At 37.8% G+C, this 20,813-nt stretch overlaps 1 long non-coding RNA gene across 1 annotated transcript in view; it reads left to right on the top strand.

Annotated features, from left to right (window-relative positions):
- The window catches only part of LOC119716889 (uncharacterized), a 279,074-nt gene that overhangs the window by 109,684 nt on the left and 148,577 nt on the right, over positions 1-20,813 (top strand). Inside the window, exon 3 of the long non-coding RNA XR_011808866.1 lies at positions 10,398-10,533. This is a non-coding gene — a long non-coding RNA (uncharacterized lncRNA). The remainder of the gene's footprint in view (positions 1-10,397; positions 10,534-20,813) is intronic.

Here is a 20,813-nt window from a genome sequence, read left to right as displayed (position 1 = left end):
TTGAATGAAAGTGTTCTACAGTGTGCATTAATGAGGAAAGATCTTTGAGTTTATATTCTTCTGAAGAATTGGTAGTAAATTAAAGACAGCTTAACTGATTCTTTATGTAAAGAAAGAAAACTTTCCCATTTGCATAGCCTTGTAGAGAGTCTTTAATTCTGTGCTTCAAAGTTTATTGGGGTTTCTGAACTATATTCAAAAATACGAATAATTGATATCGGAAATTATGACTCTTTTTCAGGTAGAACTGTTTTCAGCAGGACTTTACATAATCTGGACAGAAGTACATTCCATTTCTTATAAAACACTTCTAAAACAGATTCTGTTATGCAAAAATGCATTTTAGAAGATTAAGCCAGAAAGTCACCTTATCTAGTCTTCCATAACCCTCTGACACATGATAATCTGAATTTATTCCTATGATCTCATGATTTTACTAGTCTATAAAAGCAAGTTATTATCACTGTACACATTTAGAATAGTAACACTTAGTCTTTATGTAATGATTTATCATTTATTTCCCTCCACATTACACGTGCTAATTCACTAGGTCTCATTGTGTGCAGTTAAAATCCAATTTATAGGTAGGTAAACTGGGGCGCACAGAGTTTGAAGGCTTTGCCATCTGGCTGACAGCAAGTCAGCTTTAATGAGTAGGCTCAGACTGTCTTGAATTTTTTTTAAGAATGCTTTCATATATAACCCTATCTGTTGAATATAGTTCACTTGAATTTGAAATCATGTTGCTAAAACAAAGCTCTCCATGCTGGTGTGTATGTTTGTAAAAAACATTAAAAGAAAAGAGGAAAAAAAAAAGAAAAGAAAAAGGAAAAGAAAATCATGTCCTCTTCTGGAAGTGAAAGACTTTTTCCACTGTGTGTTCAAGGAAGTTAAGGCTTGACTATGCAAGATACTCCACTGAAATGGCTGTTGTCAATTGGGAAGATTTATTCTGTTTGGCTGTGAGACTAATATGTATTATGGATGTAACCCATTATATGGTACTCTCTAGTCTTGATGGTAGTGATTTTTCCTTTTTTCTAAGGAAGGCAAATTATCCTTCATTAATCTCACTCATGCTTCATTTAGACCATTGCTAGTATACTAAGTTTTTTGTTTTGTTTTTTTAAATATCTCCCTGTCATCTGAATGCTGCTCAATTTTCTAGGTCACTGTATTAGACTGAGATTTTCTTGTGGGGGAGAAAAAAATCTTTCAGAGCTTGTATATGCACAATACTTTAGAGCCACACTCTTGCTTACAATCTTTCAGGAAGTCTTGGAAACAAATAATCAGTTAGGGTGTACAGGCACCTAGTTGGTGTTGGCAAGTAAGAACACCTACTGGTAATGCTGTAGACCTTATGCAGGTTCTTTCCTATTTCTTTCCAATCCTCTTTTTTTTTTTTTTTTTTTTCCATGAAGTCTCAGAACTGTCAACTCTAAAGCAGTACTTTAAAACAATCATTCTCGCTGAGAGCTATTATGTACATTCAGATACCTGAGTCCCAATATAGTAGCTTTGTATCCAAGATCTGTTGGAGTAACATCAAGCAGACATATTAGATATTGTGACAGCTGTTGGGGAACTTATTAGATTTATGGAATGAAATACCTTACAATTCTTCACAGGCCACATTTTGTCCTCAGTTACCATTTCCCCTGTCAATATCAATTAGGTCTGATCTACAAATAGGGCCCTCTGTTCCTCTGAGAAGGGTGTCGCCTACCACAACCACCCTGGCTGAGGCAGTCTGAATGCGTGGAGTCAACTGGTAACCTCTTAGGGGAACCTTCCTATGCCTCCTCACTTATCTTCCCTTCAATGTCCAGTGCTATAAACCTATTGCTTAGGAGGACCTAGGGATGTGAGAGAAGCAGGGGGGGAGCGGGGATTCGCCCATGATGCTGAGCAGGAACCCTCCCCCAACCCTCCCCATCTTTCAGATCCCCCTTCTCTGCCCGACAGGGCAGGGGGTCCACCACCAATTGTGGGGTATCTCCCTGGTGCCTTTCCCTCTGGCACACCACGGAGCTACTCTACCAGTCGATCTCCCGCTCTCCGTCCCTGATGGCCCTAAGTCTCTCAACCTTCTCTTTCAGCTCTGCCACCATGCTGAGCAGACCTTCCACATGCTTGCACCTCACACAGCAGAATACCTGTCTCCCTCCCCTGGCAGCAGCAGGCTCTGGTACTCCCTGCAGCCAACACCTGTATAGAAATAGTTCTGGATAGACTCTCTGTTTGGGTCACCACGGTCTTTATGGGGCAAGCCCTCTGTCTAGTGGAGACCACGGCAGAAACTGCGGTCACAGAGGCTGCCAGTAGATAGGATGGACTATCTGCTGAGACAGGTCAGGCACTGCGGCTGTGCCAGCTCTTCAGAATATGTTAATCACTTCTGTACTACTGAGCATCTGAATATCTCAGTATCTAATCATAGAATCATAGAATATCCTGAGTTGGAAGGGACCCTTAAGGATCATCAAGTCCAACTCTTGACACCGCACAGGTCTACCCAAAAGTTCAGGCCATGTGACTAAGTGCACAGTCCAATCTCTTCTTAAATTCAGATAGGCTTGGTGCAGTGACCACTTCCCTGGGGAGCCTGTTCCAGTGTGCAACCACTCTCTCTGTCTTAGATGATGTGTAGTTTGAAACACAACGATATCCAGGATTCCTTGGTACATTTGTCTTTAAAGACAAAGGAAATACTTTATTCATTTTAATAGTTTTTCAATAAGCTATTTTATACTTTACTTTTCCCTTTGGAAGACATATTGTCTTTGCTGCTTGCTTTTCTTTTTTTTTTTTTTTTGGCCAGAAGTCCTACACTAATTTGGTGTGTTCGTTTTAACCTCCCTTTTATAAAATTCAGTCATCAACTGTGATTCATGAATTAACTTTCAGTCATAATCAGAGCTGTATGTCACTTTTGTAACTTCTGAAAATGTTGATCAACTCATGTTGCATTCCTCCTTCTTGACAGCAAAATCAAAACATGGGTTTTTTCATTAAGTTCTCTTATCAAAGACCCATTTCTTTTACTTTCTCTTAATCCGGACACGCTGATGCATTTCTGCATGACATGACTCTTGGAATGTTCACTGAATTCATGAATCATTTCACAGAATACTATTTTTGGATAAAGGTAAGTGGGAGACAAATATTGCATCTCTCTTCCTTTCATTTTTTTGAATTAATGACTGACCTGTAGCTATCCATCTTTATCCTCGTTATTCCAAGTCCATGAAAAACTCCTTTCTGGTTTGGCCACACAAGGGACTTATCATGGCATTTTCTTTTCTTTAGTGAGGATGGTTCAGGAGAATAACCATTCATTTAAGTTTCTGACAGAAGGATAAGTATTGAAACAGAGCCCAAACAGTGGTTGAATCTTTGAGAAAGGTACATGTTTGAAATGTATCCTAAGAGTACTGTAGGAAACAGAAGTCTGTGAGGAATTTAATGTGGCAGTTCTGAAAGAGCCCCATTTCTTCACTGGGGTTGTGTGGGTTCTTGCTAATAAATCACAAAAGTGAACCTCGTGGAAAAACATATGAACCATATTGTCCATCGTCAACTGCAATATACATTTTTTTCACAGAATAATTAGCTATTTAGCTGTTTTTCTATATTAAGGAATTGTCATTCTGCCGTGATGCTTTCTCCATTTGTGTCTTGTCTCCCTGTCCTTTAATTAGCCATTGTGCTCCAGGCAAATTAAGTACAGCAAATCTTGGTGGGTTATCCGATAATCCTAAATTCAGAGGTGCTTTCCCTTCTGTTCTTGAATTCATAATTTGTACAGTTGAAGATCTGTAGTTAATTTGCTTGCCTGTTTGCATTCAGAGCATACCAGAAAACAAGTCCATGAGCTTTTTCTCTGCAGGCATGCTCTGCACCTTTTTGGTGATACAGGAAAGAAACAAAGAATACCAGGATTGAAATTATGGCTGTGCAAGTCTGAAGAGAGTTTCATTTGCCCTGCATGTCCCCAAATTAGTAGGTGACAATAATCGTTAAGGAAGTTGCTGAAGTTGTAATTGGTATTTCTACTACCATACGTTGAGGTAGACAAAATCCATTATTTTCCTGCTGCTGACATATGAAGGTCACTTATGAGAGCCACTGACTCAAGAAGTAGTGTCATTGCTAATGGAAAGAAAAAAGAGGCTGATGCTTGGGTATATTTTTTAATAGCTTTTCTCAAATTATGTAGGCAGCTGCAATTTCATTATTTGTTCTCAATTTATTAGTCTCCAATAGCATTTAAAGAAGCAGATAAGGATTTTCAAAATCAAAGCTTAAAGCAGAGTGGACACAATTGCAGATGCTGATTTCTCAGACAAAGTACCATTTCAACTTTTTGGGCAAGTTTCAGTGTTCTGTAGTAACAAGACCCTATAAAGAACAAAACACTGGTTAATGAGGTCTATGTTTCATTTCTCTGTCTTTATATGGCACCCCATGGATCTTAATATTTGATATATTATTAAACATATAAAACTGACAGTAGTACTCAAGCTCAGTAATTATAAAACACTCGCTTATCTCTACAGAGCTCTGAGGCTCTAGCAGGATAAACACTTAAGAGAATGTTTCATCTTCAGCAGAACAGACAATTTAATTTCAGTCTTGTATGATATATTTTTCCTGTCCATGGTGTAACAAAATTCTTTACAAAACAATCAAATAAAAGCAAAGTGAATATATGGACAAACATAGCAATTTGTATCATGCTCAGTAAATCTAAATGGATGTTTCATTCGAAAAACTGGATGAAATTCTGCTTGCTTAGTGTTTTGGTGAAAATAGAAATCTCATAGATTTCACATATATTGGGTTGAATTTGAGATATTCCTTCCTACTATAGCCCAGAGTGGTCTGAATTTTTCACACAGAATTTGAACAATATAAGGAATAGAAATCAAAAGACTTGATACCTGTATCTACCACAATGTAGTCCTAGAATTATTCACAGTAACTATTAACAATTTAAAATATACAGTAAGTGAAATGAATAATAGAAACTTTTCTAAATTCACAAACAGAATTAAAGGACTACAGTTGTGAAGCATATTGTCCACTGTACTTTACTATCGGTTCTTTCTTCAGAGATGATCTTGGAAGTCTCTTCCAACCTAGATGATTCTGTGACTGGGATTTTCCTATTTTAGCTTTAATCCCTTTAAAGTGTAATTGGATACTCACCTTCCCCATAATGAATGCAAAGAGAAAGGAAAAAAGGACATGGTCGTAGGTAGAAGTGTTGTTGATCTAGATGTGGGTAGGGCCATTGGTCCTTGTGCTTAGAGAAGAGACTGGTAGCAATGAAATATACTGGAGGGGAGGTGAGACCTACCTCATACGTATATATGCTGATGTAGGTACTGTAAGTTGGAGGGAAAGTCATAAAACCCATGTAGATTTGCTAGCCAAGAATGCAGCTTCAGAAGGCCTGGTTGTTACCTTTGGATGAAAAATGTGCAATAATGCAAATCTTTTAAATGTGCAAAGTTTAGTTGTTAATTTACTAAAATTTTTACCGGTAGTTTTCTGCAACACCCTATTGTCTGAAGGGACTCATTGGTTGAGAGTCTAGTTCAGAGTGACTTTCAGGTTCAGATGCTACCCAAAATGCAGAGCTTATTACTGAAGTAGTGAACCGTTATACTGATGAAATGGATTCTGCCATACCTAGGTTACTTGGGTACCTAATCCAAATCTTGCATTCATGTTATTGAATTTCATGTTGTTTTTCTTTGAAATCACAGAAAGCAGAACATTTCATAATGTGACAAAATGAAAAATCTCAAAGTAGTTCCTCTGGCCAAACATGCAGCACACCACAGAAAAACAAAACAAAGGGAGTATATTGCAGATTTGTATCTGTATTTCAAACATAGATTACTACTTCCCTTTTGAAACACAGCGCACATGAAACAAGAAACACTGCTCGCGTTATATTGCTTTATTTTGGCACTGACCTTAGTGTAACACCCCATATACTAGAGCTGAACTATCATCAGCACTGTAGCGTTTTCATTGCATCTGATGGGCAATTGTATAGCAGTCCTAAAACTGCTATGGAAAAATGATCTAAGCCTCATATAAAATTTCAAATGGTGTAACTTTTCTGTATCTGAGGCTGTCTATGTTTTGGGTGATGTACATTGTCTGTCTAGAAGCCATTGTGACAATTTTTACAATGGTTTACCAAAATGGATAAATAAAAATTTATAGAGGGATTAAAGATTAAAACTGATGGAAAATTATTAATAACATCATCTTATTATCCATTCAGCAATATTTGTTCTTCAAATAATGAGCAAACAGATGTTAAAAAAAAATAAATGCACTGAGTTGGTGCATTTGTAAGGAAACATTGGAAATGCACCTCTCCCTACTCCTAGCACTGCCAAATAGAATCACTTACTCTGCTTTTCACTATTTTAGAGTATTTTGAAAGCTAATGATATTTACACAGAGGAAAAGGATATGAAAATAAAGTAATTAGTTATAAAACAAGACTTGATCTATGCTGGCACCAGGAAAAAAAATAAGTCACCCTGCTCTGAGGACAGGCCTTGTAAATGTATATAGCTTTCCTTTATTTTTCAAAACCGTGACTTCTGATTTTTAGATGCCCAGCTGAAGTACCTAGAGGTGGATACTGAAGTTCCTAGTGTCTCTCACAACACCTACCTTACTCCCTGGTAAAATCATTGCTCGTTTTGATATCATAAATCCTACTGAGTCAATAAAAAACTATACTCTACTGTGCTATATATATTTGTAACAACTTTCTCTCTTTTGGAAATGTTTCTCTCCTATACAGAATTTCTAAGCTGTGCCAGCCTGATTTATGACTTTTATGATTTCCTACAATGGCTTAAACTGTGGTCACAATGCCTGTTTCTAGTTCATGTTATATCATATATGACTGCAAACTGTTTAAGGCTAAAGAGAAATGGATTCATCCATTTTACTAACTAAACCTGTGCTATTTCTTTGGATGCTGTTTGCTGTCAGTATTGATAGTTTTGCAACAAATAATGTCCACAGGCTGAGTTTTCCTAATGGGCATCAACTAGACAGCATTGTATGGTCTTGGAAGCAAAACAGCAATTTCAGGTTGTAGGAATAAAATATAAACTAAAATATGGTCATGACACAGATGCACTGAATGATGGTGCTGACGCAATGTGCCATTTCTGAACCACTACTGGGAAAAAACGTATTTCAGTCTTTGAAGTACCTACCGTGTTCATGATAATATAAACTGCTGTGCAGGATAAATAGCTATAAAACCATTTTCACTACATTAATTTTTAAAATGTTTATTGTTCATTTTTGAAATGAACTATAAGTTTTAGACTACATCTCAGCCTTACTGTATGGGTATTCAGATCATGGCATGTAGCAGCTATAAAATTACCATACTTGTATGTATTAATCAATGATGTATATTTAAATGCATTTAATACAGTAAGGCTTTATTTTTCATCCAGATTTCCTTCAGTAGTTTCCTGTAGTGATGATTGTATAAGCACCTGAGCAATAACAGTAACACTAAACACTATTTAATACCAAATAAGAGGTCAGATTAGAGGTATTATTCCTTCTTGTTTCTGAGTTTTCTAAATATTTTATGAGTTTCAACTTTGGAACATTTGAATTAATCTGTCTCATATTCTTTATTATTTGAACATATTCTATGTTCAACTGTACTTTTAAAGCAGGAAATTCAGTGAATTTTAAGTAGGTAGGAAACGTTATATTGCTTTTATTTGCTAAATTAGGGCACAGAGAAAAGTTTGTGCTGTCTTTTGAAAACCCTGAAAATAAGATGAATCAGTATTTTTTAATATATGTGATTTAAGATGCAAAATTCTGAATTACTGAAGGCAAAGACTACTCAGGCTTTTGTGACCCTTCCTGACATTGCTCAATTTATAAATGAAGCCAATTTACCCTTGGCTTCTGTGGAGTCTCATAATAAATGTGGTTTCTAACAACAGCAAATACAGAAGTTAGAAAAAGGGAACTTTCTTTTGTCTAATAAAAGAAACAAAACCAGTGGAGTCCATGAGGAGATAAAATCTGTGCAAATGCAGGTCCTTACTTTCACTAATTAAATGGAAGTAATAGTTTGAAAACAGCTTCACAAAATGGGATGCCTGCAGAGTCTCTACCTGCTCTTATGTATAGTTTTGTTTAGAAATCTTGTTTCCAGGATATAAATTATTATTTATTTTTTTTTTGGTGCAACCAGTGTGGTAATTTTAAGTTAAACACTAAAATGTAGAGGATATGCATATTTGAGGTTTTTAGCCAGTATGATGAGAAATACCTGTCAATAGGAAATGAAAATGGATGCTAACTAACAAACATAACAAGAGTAGAGGGGAAAAAAAAAAGCTACAAAGCTTGGCCATTAATATGGTATCATGTATTCCTTTAGTGTGTATGTTAGTGTATTTAATCACTGCCACTTATAACTCAGTGTTCAAGACTTAAAAATCAAATTACACTTTTTATTTCCACTAATGTTCCTTACACAGGAAAGAGACAGTGTCAGCTCATTACTGTAGTGTTCTCCCATGGCTCTTTCCTGAGGGTGAAAAATACCATACCAAAAAAAACTTGTACTGATCAGAAAAAGCTTTTTAAAAGAGTTATAAACAGTAGGAAAGAAATGATGAAGAAAGTGGAGGAAGATAAGTGAACTTCCTAACAATTATCACCTTTTCTTCATAATTCCTATATCAGTTCCTATGGACTTAATGAAGAAAAATGCCTACTAAAGCTTTTTGTTTGTTTTTTTTTTTTCTTTTTTTTAATATAGAAAGAAATCACATTGGTTCAAAAATCAATACTTACCACTGCTGGAATCAAAAGTCTGATTTCTTGCAGTGCACTGTGTTCTTAATCATGAGTCAAAATATCTTCTTGCTAAAATTATGCATGTGATGAGCACTGTGCAGCATAACAGAAGTTACATGTTAGAATCTACACATAAAAGAAAAGATGTTTTCTTTTGATTATTCTTTCTGATTAAAAAAAGCTGTAGGTAGAGGCCACTAGGTAGGGATCAGAACCCTTTTTCTATATGCTGGTCCATTATACCCTTAACTATTGCTTTGCCATTATGATCGCCAAATCCCTATGATTTGGGGATTCAGCAAAGTTAGAGCAGAAAGCAACTTTATACTTGTTGTTTGGTTGGTTTGGTCTGTTGTGTTTCTTTGTTTGCTTTTTGGTCTATGCCCTGTCACCTGGATTAGAAAACAAGTATATATTCATTTTTTCAAGGTAGGCTGTTTTGTGGTTTAACCAGGCTGGGAGCTAAGCACCACACAGCCGTTCACTCATCCTCATCCCTCCCTCCCTGGGATGGAGGAGAGAATCAGAAAGAAATGAAAGCCTGTGGATTAAGATAAAGACAGTTTATTATGACAAAGAAAAGAAAATAATAATGATAATAGTACTACTAATAATAATGTGCATCACTTGTTTCATACACAATGCAGTTGGTCACCACACGCTGACTGATGCCCAGTCTATCCCCAAGCAGATGGCCCCCCAACCCTGGCTAGCCAGCCCTATCTATTGTTTAGCATGACACCACATGGGATGGAACACCCCTTTGGCCAGTTTGGGTCACCTGTCCTGGGTCTGTCCCCTCCCAGCTCCTGCTGCACCCCCAGCCTGCCCGCTGGCAGGACAGTGTGAGAAGCTGAAAAGTTCTTGGCTTTGTGTAAGCACTGCTCTGCAACAATTAAAACATCAGCGTGTTATCAACATTTATTTTCATCCTAAATCCCAAACGCAGCACCCTGTCAATTACTAGGAGGAAAATTAACTCTATCCTAGATGAAAGCAGAACAGTAGTGCACATACAATGTGAGAATCTCAGATTAGTCCCTTTTAATTTATGGCGTTGTCATGAATGTGTAGGTACCATGCTGCACCAAGGAATATGCTTCATTGAGTAAGCATATCAATATCTCTTATCTATTTTTTAATTAACTTTTTTTTTTCCAAAATTTATAGTATTGGTAAGGAATTGGAGTAATATTTTAATTATGTTTTTTAAATATTCAGTTCTACTTCAAAATGTTGTATTCTAGTAAATTTGTCCCCTATAAAAATTCTTAGCAATGTCTTCTGTCTATGAAGTAATCCTTACTGTGTTTTTAAGGAGAGCAATAGAAGATACTTAGTCATCAGCTAGTATACATAGGTGCACCTTTGATAACTTCAGAGAATGGTGCTTGTTAACAGTGACTGGAGATGTGCTCCAGAGGTATACAAAATACTTTGTGCTAAACTGCCTTTGTAGAAGCATAGGAAGTAGCAGAAACACAAGAAAAATGTTCTATTTCTTACAGGTCTGGAGCGGATATTATGCAATCCCTACAACTCTACTGGTGCACGCTGCCTTGCAGGGAATGAAGTTAAGCCATCAAAATATTCAGACAAATATTGACAACTAGCTGTGCAAACTGAGCGTTTCCTCTGTGAACTGTAAGTAAAAAGTTATGACATACCAGATCCTTACACAAATTTGTTTCACCCCATACATGTGATGCCACCTGCTGAACCACTTATTGTTTTTCCTGTCTGTCAGGAAATAGTTGGGGAACTGGTGTTCTTTAACTTGTTTCTTGTTTTGTATTTTTTTCTCTCAGATGTGTAGTAGGATGTGTGTGGCATATATTTACCTACACGTGCATACCAAATACATAGCAGATTGAAATACTGTTCATAACTGCAAGGGTTCGGTGCTTCTTGTTGAAAGCAAGCCATAAATCATGGAGTTTTATCTTTTTGGATGATACTATTTGCAGCTGAGCATCCTGCATATTTTTAGCCTAGCAATCCACAGAAGTATTTGAGTGAGAAGGCTTCTTTACTCCCTGCCACTTTTGCCAATGAGAATGCAGTTCTGAGTGACTTGTTTGTTCGTGCTTGGGAGTGAGATGCTGTAAGAGAAAGGGAATGTGAGAGGCAAAAGCTGAAAGAAAAAAAATCAGAAATAGCAGAAATCTTGACTTTGTTATTTGCACTCTGCAAACACCCCTGCTGAACATAATTATCTTACTAAAAAGCTTTTTCAGTATAGTTCATAGATCACGATAATTACTGAGTAAAGTTAGTACAAAAAAAAAGTTTATATATCATATACATTTGCACTGTCCTACTTGTGGATTTTGCTTGTGTTTCGAGGTGCTTCACAGTTTAAAAAGCTGAAAGATCATTGTCTTTAAAAGTCACATCATGTAGGTGCTAGAGCAATACAGCAGTGACAAAATGTAGGTGGTCAGCATGTCTAGGGCAATGCTGCATGTCCTGTTCTGGTGGGGTAGAATATCGAGCACTCCTTGTTACCTCACAGTGCCAAAAAGTAGAGAGATTAATGTGGACCTCAGAACTGGCAACAGTGTAGTCCTCATGTCAAGGTCCTTCAGACAGTGAAACGCTTCCTTTTGATCTGTTCTCTTTCCTCTGAGAATCTTCTGTAGCCTTTTTCCCTGCTTCTTAGACACTGCAGCTCCCCCCTCCACCAGAATAATACTTCTCCCTCCCAAGCCAATAGCTTTGGAGAGAATTGTTAACAATCGTTCTCTGATCTAGGATTATGCAACTCAAATACATAGACCATTAAAGACATGCAGCGCTAATGAGACACTTTTTCATTACTCTCTTTTCCTGAGATCTGGGGTCAGCTCACCCAAGGGACTCCCTCAGCTGCACACTCAGGAGCCCAGGTTTTGCATTTTGCTATAGTCTGTGCTGTAGTCCTCTAAATAACGGCATCTATTAGCATTTTGATGAGACCCTACAGGTCCCCTGCTGCTATTTCCTTGTAACTCTCCCCAGACACGATGTGCCATGCCATCACACACTCCAACTGTACTACCTCCTGCACACCATCTTAGCCCATACTCACATCACTCTGCCAGCATCTCATGATATCTTTTATCCTTCAGCTTTCATTTTGTTGCACCTAGACCCATCGTTTTGCCTTAAATGTACTTTTCACAGTGCATTACCACTTTCACCCTAGGAGACTGACCATCAGGTGCCCATTTCCCTCCTGTTGAACAATCCCAGCTCCATTCCCTGGACTTGCACTCCTCTTTTGCCTTGTGTCTGCATGCAGATGTGCAAGCCCTGACCCTAACCCAGGTGTCTGGCAAGCAGTGGCTGGGCTGGGGATGTGCCAGCACTGGGGCACCAGCTTTACTGAGGGGAGCACAGCACTTAGTGCCTCTTAGCACAGGACAGCAAATTGTTGTGCATCACTTCTACCAGGGTGCAGGCTTTTACCTTGTACTTAGTGTTAAGTAGCCAAGGAGTGTCAGCCTGACTCTTCTTTATTATAGGTAAGATCAGGCGGTAAGCAAGATGCAACTGAAGAGTGGTAGGTCATTGCTAGGTGGTGGCCTGTTTGGATGGCTGTGCACATGGTCAGTGGTCAAGAGGCAGGCTGAACTGCCTCAACTATCACAGGAAAAAAAAGCATAATATGAGCAGTAACTCAACTGGTGCCAAGTCTGCTGGGCACCTAACTCTTATCATTGCTTTGATGGATGGCCTTGGCTGGATCTCTTGCTCTGCATATGCCTTGCTTTTCTTCTCTGTGAAATTTATGTAATGTTATCAAATTGCTTGGAAAGCACTCTGAGATCTAGTCGTAAGAAGACAATGTAAGAGCTAGGTCTATTTCATTATTAATTTGCTTTCCTATCACTCATATCTAACTTTGGGGCTTGCTTTCTTTTCTGTTATTTTAAAGTTTATTACATTACTGTTATCTTTCATTTGTGTGGCTGTAATTTTGGATGTCAGTGCGTACTTACTATCTAAGTAGTATATAAGTATGTGCTTACTGACCTTACTTCTTAGAATAAACTTTCTTCAAGTATTTGTCGCCCACCTAAAGATTTCTTATAAACTCCTTAGTCATTAAAATTGCTAACTTTTACCATGAAATACAGCAATGGAAAACATAAATATGTCAATTTGAATTTTAAACTATGCCTGCATTTTGTTTTCTTAGAACTCAGTCCTGCAAGGTGATGAACAGGTTGTCCTGATGATTTCAAATCAACTGTTCACATATTTAACTGTTAATGAGATAAATATGTGCTTTGTTGGATTAGATTCTGCTGGACAAAGACCATTAAAATTTAGATATTCTGCCACACTGAGAAGAAACTAATTTCATAGATAAAGGCTGAACACCACAGGGGCAGTGTTTCTTAAACATTTCCAAAATGACACATGTAACTTGTATTTATCCAACCATTTATAATATAGATTACATTCTCTCAAGATATTTTATTTTATTATTCTTGAAGGACTGTCGTCATGTGTAACTACCAAAGAACAAACCTAAGATTTTTATTTTCCATAAACTGATAGGAATCTAGACACCCACCTTATATGCCTAATTTTAACCTAAAACTAGTTTTTACATCTCATGGAAAAATAGAGGTCTGCAGCACATTTGCTGACACATCCTTAACTATAGCATTGCTACTGGGTTCCTCTGTAATACAGTACATATTTCTTTGTGAAAGAACTGAAAGCTGCAATAATAAAGCTTAACTTTATGGTATCGAAATTCTCTGTGTTTGTACCTCCAGGGAGAAAAACAATTAGAGAAAGACAATCTACCTAAATAGGCTGGGAAACTGAATTGCTCTGTGTATGCTTCATTACCCTCCCTCTTTCTCATCTCACACTTTCCACAAATAGCATGATTATGTTTACCTGACATCTTCATGCTTCCCTGCTGAGCAGGCTGAGGAAGCCTGGCAGCTGAGATCAGCTGTGCTTTCTATGGAGAACGAATTATATATTTTTTTTTTAAAGGGCCCAATTCTTGAGCTATTTCAGTGAGAAGCTTCAGAGTGTCCCTGACACTCAGGTAGGGAGCAGAATATATTAAATGACAATGGGCATTTAAAAAAAAATAAAATAAAAAAAGGATCCTTGACAGTAACAAGTTTGGCTGACAAAATGTTGATACATCCTTAGTTGCTTGATACAAAGACGTGTCTCGAGAATCTAAATGTTAACTTTGTGAACTGCATGGCTGACAGCTGACTAATTTTTTCTGGAAGGTGCCTCTTTTCAAAAGTGATTCAGGTATGCTTCTTTTCAAAAGCGATTTTGCCCTGCAAAATTAGCTCCTAAGGATTGCACTGAAATAAAATGCCTTTTTACAGATAAAAAAAATCTTAATATAAAGAAAAAAGATCTAGAATAAGCTCTGCAGTGGAAGTTATCAAATGTTTTTTCAGTGACTGCTTTGGAGAACTGAATCATAAATTCAGCAAAAAGACTTGAGAAATATACAGGTTGCCCTTATAAGGAGCAGGTATTTTATTTTTCAGACTTCTCAGGTAATGGAGAAGAATTCAGCACTTTCTTGTTCTGAATTGCCAAGTTATAAATCTGAATAACTAAACTACAGATAATTGGACACAATTCCTCAAATTAGAAACCAATATTACATGTGAGAATTAATGACATTTCATTATGCATTACTGTCTACATTAATAAACTATGACTGTATTAGTCTTAGCAGCAGCATACAAGGCTCTATTTCTTGTAGCCCCTGGGATCTTGCTCTAAATCTAGTTTTAATCTAATGCAGTAGGAGCTGCAGAATAACTGAACTTGAATTCAGCTGAATGTTAGTTTGAAGTACCCAAATATACTCTGTGAAAACACTGTCATGGGATATGCAGGTACCTGTCCTCTGCTTTGTTTCCAGTGTAGTACAGATTTGTCAGTGTAGAATGCAGTGTGACTTTTTTTTTTTTTCCTCCAGTGGAGTTTCTCTCAAATGTTGGCATATTTCTGTCTTCTACACATAAAGTCATAGTCATCGTAATATCAGGCTTAATATCAGTAGCCTAAAACCCTGCTTCTACGTTGTCTTTCCCAGCAGCTGAAAAGACACTGGCTGTCAGAATTTCTGCTTTTTTCTGTTTTCATCTTATAGTGACCATGATCTGACCATGCTCTTCAGGTGCTAAAAGCTTCTTCTGAATAACTAGAACTCAAGATTTGTTCTACATCTTACAAAATGTCATCAAATGTAGAGCATGGAATTAATGGGCACCCCTGCTTTTCTGCCCTTTCACTGGTACCTCCTGTTGCTTGTTACGGTTAAAGATAATTCACTAACATGATGACTTGGCAACTGTCCCAAACTTTCCTTAAATACACTGTATTAAAATGAAATCTGTAGGTTTTGATCCTACTTTTACTGTTAGTGAACAACATAAGATAGACTAGTTGAAATCAGAGTGATTAGCCTGGATGAAGACATGGTTACCTTTCCAACCACCTCTAATTCCTGCTCCATCATCTCAAAGCTAAGACATCCTGCAATGTTACAATAAATTGCTAATATTTCTGGCTAACAAACCTCAATCTGTTAGCAGACCTGCATTAATCATTGTGGGTGTCACGTTATTATTGGAAAACTGTGGATAAACAGGCAGAAAACTCACAAATTCATACTTCAAAGGACCTTGTAATTCATGTTCATAATTTGTTTCGGGATAAATGCTGCAATACCTAGGCAACAATCATAGCCTTATTTGACCTTAGACAATTATGGCATCACAGTTCCACTCCCCAAAACTCATAACATAAGGAAAGATGTCTCAGAAGACCTGGAAATATCAGCAGGATAGTTATGATTCATTTAACATGCAATAACCAAAGACAAGCTATTGACTTCTTGTGTGTGTTACAGCAACAAAGGGAAGGGTATCTATGGCAAGGCAGTAAAATAATGTCACACACCTTGCTCTCATTTATTAATAGTATGTGGAGATCTACATATTTTATATTACACTGATCTAGGCTCAGATCCTTCAGTCACTAATTATATGCAGAAGAGTATTATTGCATTAACATTGTTAATGCATTTCATAGAATCATAGAACAGCTTGTGTAAGGGGAGGGACATTAAAGACCATATAGTCGCACCCCCCAGCCATAGGCAGGGATGCCACCCGCTAAATCACATTGCCCAGATCCTCATCCAACCTGGCCTTTGAATACCTCCATTCTGGCCAACCTGTTCTAGTGCCTCACCACCCTTAGAGTGAACAATTTCTGCCTAACACCTAGTCTAAACCTCCCCTCTTTTAGTTTAAAACCATTCCCCCTTGTCCTGTCTTTATCTGTCCAAGCAAAAAGTTGTTCTCCATTTTTTTTGTAAGCCATCTTTAAGTACTGAAATGCTGCAACAAGGTCTCCCTGGAGCCTTCTCTTCAGGCTGAACAACCCCACTCAACACTCTCAGCCTTTCTTCATAGGAGAGGTGCTCCAGCCCTCTGATCATCTTCATGGCCCTCCTCTGGACTTGCTCTAACAGGCCCACATCTTTCTTGTGCCAGGGGCACCAGACCTGGATGCAGCACTCTAGGTGGGGCCTCACAAGGGCAGATTAGAGGGAGACAATCACCTCCCTCTACCTGCCCACCCCTCTGTTGATGCAGCCCAGGACACAGTTAGCCTACTGGGCTACAAGCGTGCACTGCTGGCTTATGCTGAACCTTTACTCTACCAGAACCCCCAAGTCTTTCTCCACAAGGCTGCTTTCAGGGAGTTCTTCTCCCAGTCCAGCTTCATGTCTGCCATGCTGGCTGTCTTGGATCACCTCCTTATCTTGTGTATGCATTGGCATCTCTTCCAGAAGGATCTGTTCTATGATCTTGCTAGGCACAGAGGTGATATGTACATTTGTATAGATGTTTGATTTCTACAACTAATGTTTAATTCATTTTCCCAAACATCACAAAACAATGCAAGGAACCCAACTACCTGCTATGATTTGTATGTTTGTGGCTTCCCTTTTCTTTGTGCTGCTATAAAAAATAATAGCCAGTTAAGGTTTCAAGAGTTTTTCTTGCCAGCTAGCATTAACTCGAACTTAGTGACTCTTGGGTTTATGATCTGTCTCCTGACCATATTTTTTCTCCTAGTGCCAAGAAAGTATTTATATGAGCCAACACTGTCATTCGCCATTTACCTTAGATCTTAGAAACAATCTTATACACTCTTGTGTATAAGAGCCACTTATACAATCTTGATAGCCTTTCCTCTGCTTTGTTTCCAGTGTAGTACAGATTTGTCAGTGTAGAATATAGTGTGGCTTTTTTTTTTTTTTTTTTTTCCTCCAGTGGAGTTTCTCTCAAATGTTAACATATTTCTGTCATGGAATTGACAGCATTAAACTTGTCGTAACCCATTATGGTCTAATGAAAATGAGTTTAGAAATGTACTCAGATATAGACTTCAGAGATCTTTGTCCATAAATGGATTTAAATTCTAAGTAAGACTGAACAAAAGTGGATCTCTCAGCTCTGCATAGAGTCATTGGTTGAGGGTCTAGACCTTAAAGTGAGAGAGAGAGCAGTATGCTGAGGCAGGACCCAGCTCCAAAACAGTGATCTCTAGAACCAGTAACCATAGGGCTGTCTTGGTGGACTGCTTTGTTGACCCAGTTATTCCTGGGAGAAGGCAGCCTTGATGCAACTTTGCTGCTTTTAGAAACCGAGCTGACGTTTCTGTACTGTGAGGTGCCCTTCTATATCAGGTCATTCAGAACTAGCTGCAAGATTTCTGTATTGCAGCACGTTTCACAGTGCTAGGCTTACCTGGAGAGCCCGTTCTGAAGGTGTGCACTGTCTGCTAAACTAGAGATTGGTTAGATGCACAGAAAATGTCTTGGTTTTCTGTTGCTATTAAAAAGAAATGAGAGCGATAAAAAAAAAAAAAAAAAAAAAAAAAAGGAAAGTGCACCTTGCTAGTGCTGTTTCTTGAGAAATAGCAATAAACAAGTCCATTATTAATAACCCAATAAAAAACTCTTCTGTGCTAAATATACTGGGTCAGCTTTGTGATGGGTGTCAGTCTGCCTGCTTCCACTGATTAAAATAAAACTGCAATGATTTACACCTGCGTTGACTCAGCATACTTGCCCTTGTAAGTAGCCTGTGATAAAATAGACAAATAAATAAAATAAAAGCACAAATCCTGTATGATATAGATATTGCTTAAATAATTCATTATGGCTGCAGGGATAGAAGTAAATACAAAGAAAAATGCTTGCCTTTTGAAATACTAGCTAGAGCAAAGTCTCTTTTTTTTTTTTTTTTTTTTTTTTTTTTCAGGCTGGGGTAGCTCATATTTTCTTGCTACATACTCTTCAAGAACTTATAAAAGTGCACAACTCTTTAGGGTCTCACTTATTTACGTGGTGAAGCTGACATAGTCCCATAGATCTGTACACAACTGTGAGCACTGAAACAAATGCGGGCATGTAGCATATAAACCTGCAGTCCATTTATTACAGAGAACAGCTCTACTGCTATTAAACTCCCGTCCAGCTTCTTAATGGTGTCTCTTTGTTGTTAAGTTACTCAGCTTTCTTTAGCACTGTGATTGAGCGGCACTTTGGCTGAATCACAAATGTGGCCCTTGTACCTGAATTATGCAGTGCTCAGTAGATGGCTGCTAAGCACCGTGTCTGTTTAATGCTAAATAGTTACTGTTAATTGAATAGTAAGATGGAGGGGGATTACAAATAATTACCAGTCTATGTTTATGTTTACTCCTTTTGTAGAAACCAAAGGCTCACTCACCTAAATAGAAACTCATCATCTGTATGACACTGCAGCTTTCAATAGGTGTGGAAAAACACCTATTCAGAAAAAAATACATATTAATTTATGGCAGGCTTTTCAGTGATACTTAGCATGTGGCTTCACAGCCATATGCAGCTCCAAACACAAGCAAGTGAATCAGAACTTTGCTTTTTTGGCCAACAGCCTTTTTTCGGCCTTGTCTTGGGGGGAAGCAATTCTGATGATGTGAGCACTAACAGATGAGATCGATCCTGCCTCACCCTTTCAAAGAGTTACAGAAATTATGGGGAAAAAATATATCCTCTTTTCAGTAAGTGGGAGAGAAGAAGCCATGTAGCAGTGGAGTTACACTTTACCACAAATGAAGTTCAGGGCGAGAAGTTGGCATTGCTTCGTGTTTGTTTATGACTGTATTTTGCCACCAGCAGTTCTTGTGTAGATATCTGCTCTTTAACCAATAAAAGCTTTGAAATGAAATTTTCTGTAAAGGTAGGGTGCAAAGCTATGTAAGTGTGACCTTCTTACAAGGACAGGCCTTTATTCTATTAGGCTTTATTGTCATACTTATGTGCAGAATAGAAATGTGTAAACAAGTCTCAACTGTTACAATTAACATATGAAAGAATTAAAAACAGCATGTGAAAACATGTGGTTTAAGAGCTGCCAGCATCTGTTGGTTTCAGCCAGCATCTTGTGCCTAGAAGTATCAGAATTAGGTCCAATGGCCCAAGGTGCTTTTTTTGTTGGGTCTTTAAACAAAGAGAGATTTAATGTGCTCCTGAGGTTCAGGTTACGTTTAGAAGACCATGTTTAAAAATGAATAATATATGTTTAATAACCACTAATTTGTCTGTCCTCATAAGTTTTTCTCAGTTCTTTTTGGCCACCACAGGATTGTGTGGCAGTGGAGTTCACAGGTTAATTATGAGCGGTACAAGCATTCTCTGAATTCTTTTGATTGTCCTCTACATGTTACCTTCTGAACAAACGAAGGATCTGCTCCATCTATCACTCAGAAATCTACAAAATTCTGTCTTGTTAGTCATCCTGGTCCCTGCTGAAAAGTTTTAGTCAGTTCTGACTACTTTGAGATGGAGATGGATTACTATCTCCAACCATCCACACAGTTTTTCTTGTGACTAAATAAGTTAAATTATGCAGACTAAGCTAGGTGGGAGTACCTGAACAGCAGGTTTGTCTGTAATCTGCCTGGATTGCAAGGTGAGCAAAATCCATGCAGCCAGGATGGTGAGCTGGGACTGACTATGCGGAGCATTAGTGGCTTGCTAACATCATCACGTAGCTTTTGGATTTGGTCTGGGTTGTCATGACTGGTCAGAGTGTGAGCAGAGCTACTTTACCTCCCTAGCCATGTGAAGTACCCTACAGGTAGGCTGATGCTGTCCTTCTTCAATTTCCCCATCGAATAAATTATAAAAACAGAATGCTGGGACAGTTCCCTATGTGAAAACAGCTTAAATGTGGCAAAATGAAGAGTTCTTAAACTCTGAAAATTTTTAGGCCACTGAACCAGGACTGCCAAGTCTGATAGGAGAGTATTCTCTTTGTCTCCCTTGATTTCTTTCTTTACTGTTGTAAAGGCAATACACCTAAATAATGGATGTGGAATCCCAACCATGTTTAAATCAAAGGAAAAGAATTCCACTGACTTCACTTTAGCTGGGCTTTACCTGAGGATATTTATTAACTTATTCTGTATTCCCATTCGTAAGATCTGCTTAAAAAGAATACCAATGTGCTACCCAAAAAGGTCACAGTAGCTGTAAGATGCATGTTTTTCCAACACCAAATGCATGTTACCTCTGAATTGCAGAAAATTGGCATCCTTAAATACGCCAAGATGGCAAAACAATAATATTAAAAAAAAGGGTGAAAGTATGCTGGAGATTAGAGTGGCAAGGGAAAAATAATAGTTCTTGCGAGTCATAATGAGGCAGATATATGAAAGAAAATGGTAAAATATGGTGAAAAAACAGATGTTTCCTTATTGTTTTTCAGAAGTAACTGTATTTTTATTATAATTATTATTATTAATAGTGATGCAAGAAGAATGGGCAAAAAAATATAAGAAATAACTAGTTGAAGATGTGAAATTGAATA

The sequence above is a fragment of the Anas platyrhynchos genome, chromosome 4 (assembly GCF_047663525.1).
Source record: "Anas platyrhynchos isolate ZD024472 breed Pekin duck chromosome 4, IASCAAS_PekinDuck_T2T, whole genome shotgun sequence".
Taxonomy (NCBI): domain Eukaryota; kingdom Metazoa; phylum Chordata; class Aves; order Anseriformes; family Anatidae; genus Anas; species Anas platyrhynchos.
The sequence above is the reverse complement of the archived record's forward strand: the minus strand, read 5'-3'. Positions and strand labels throughout refer to the sequence as shown.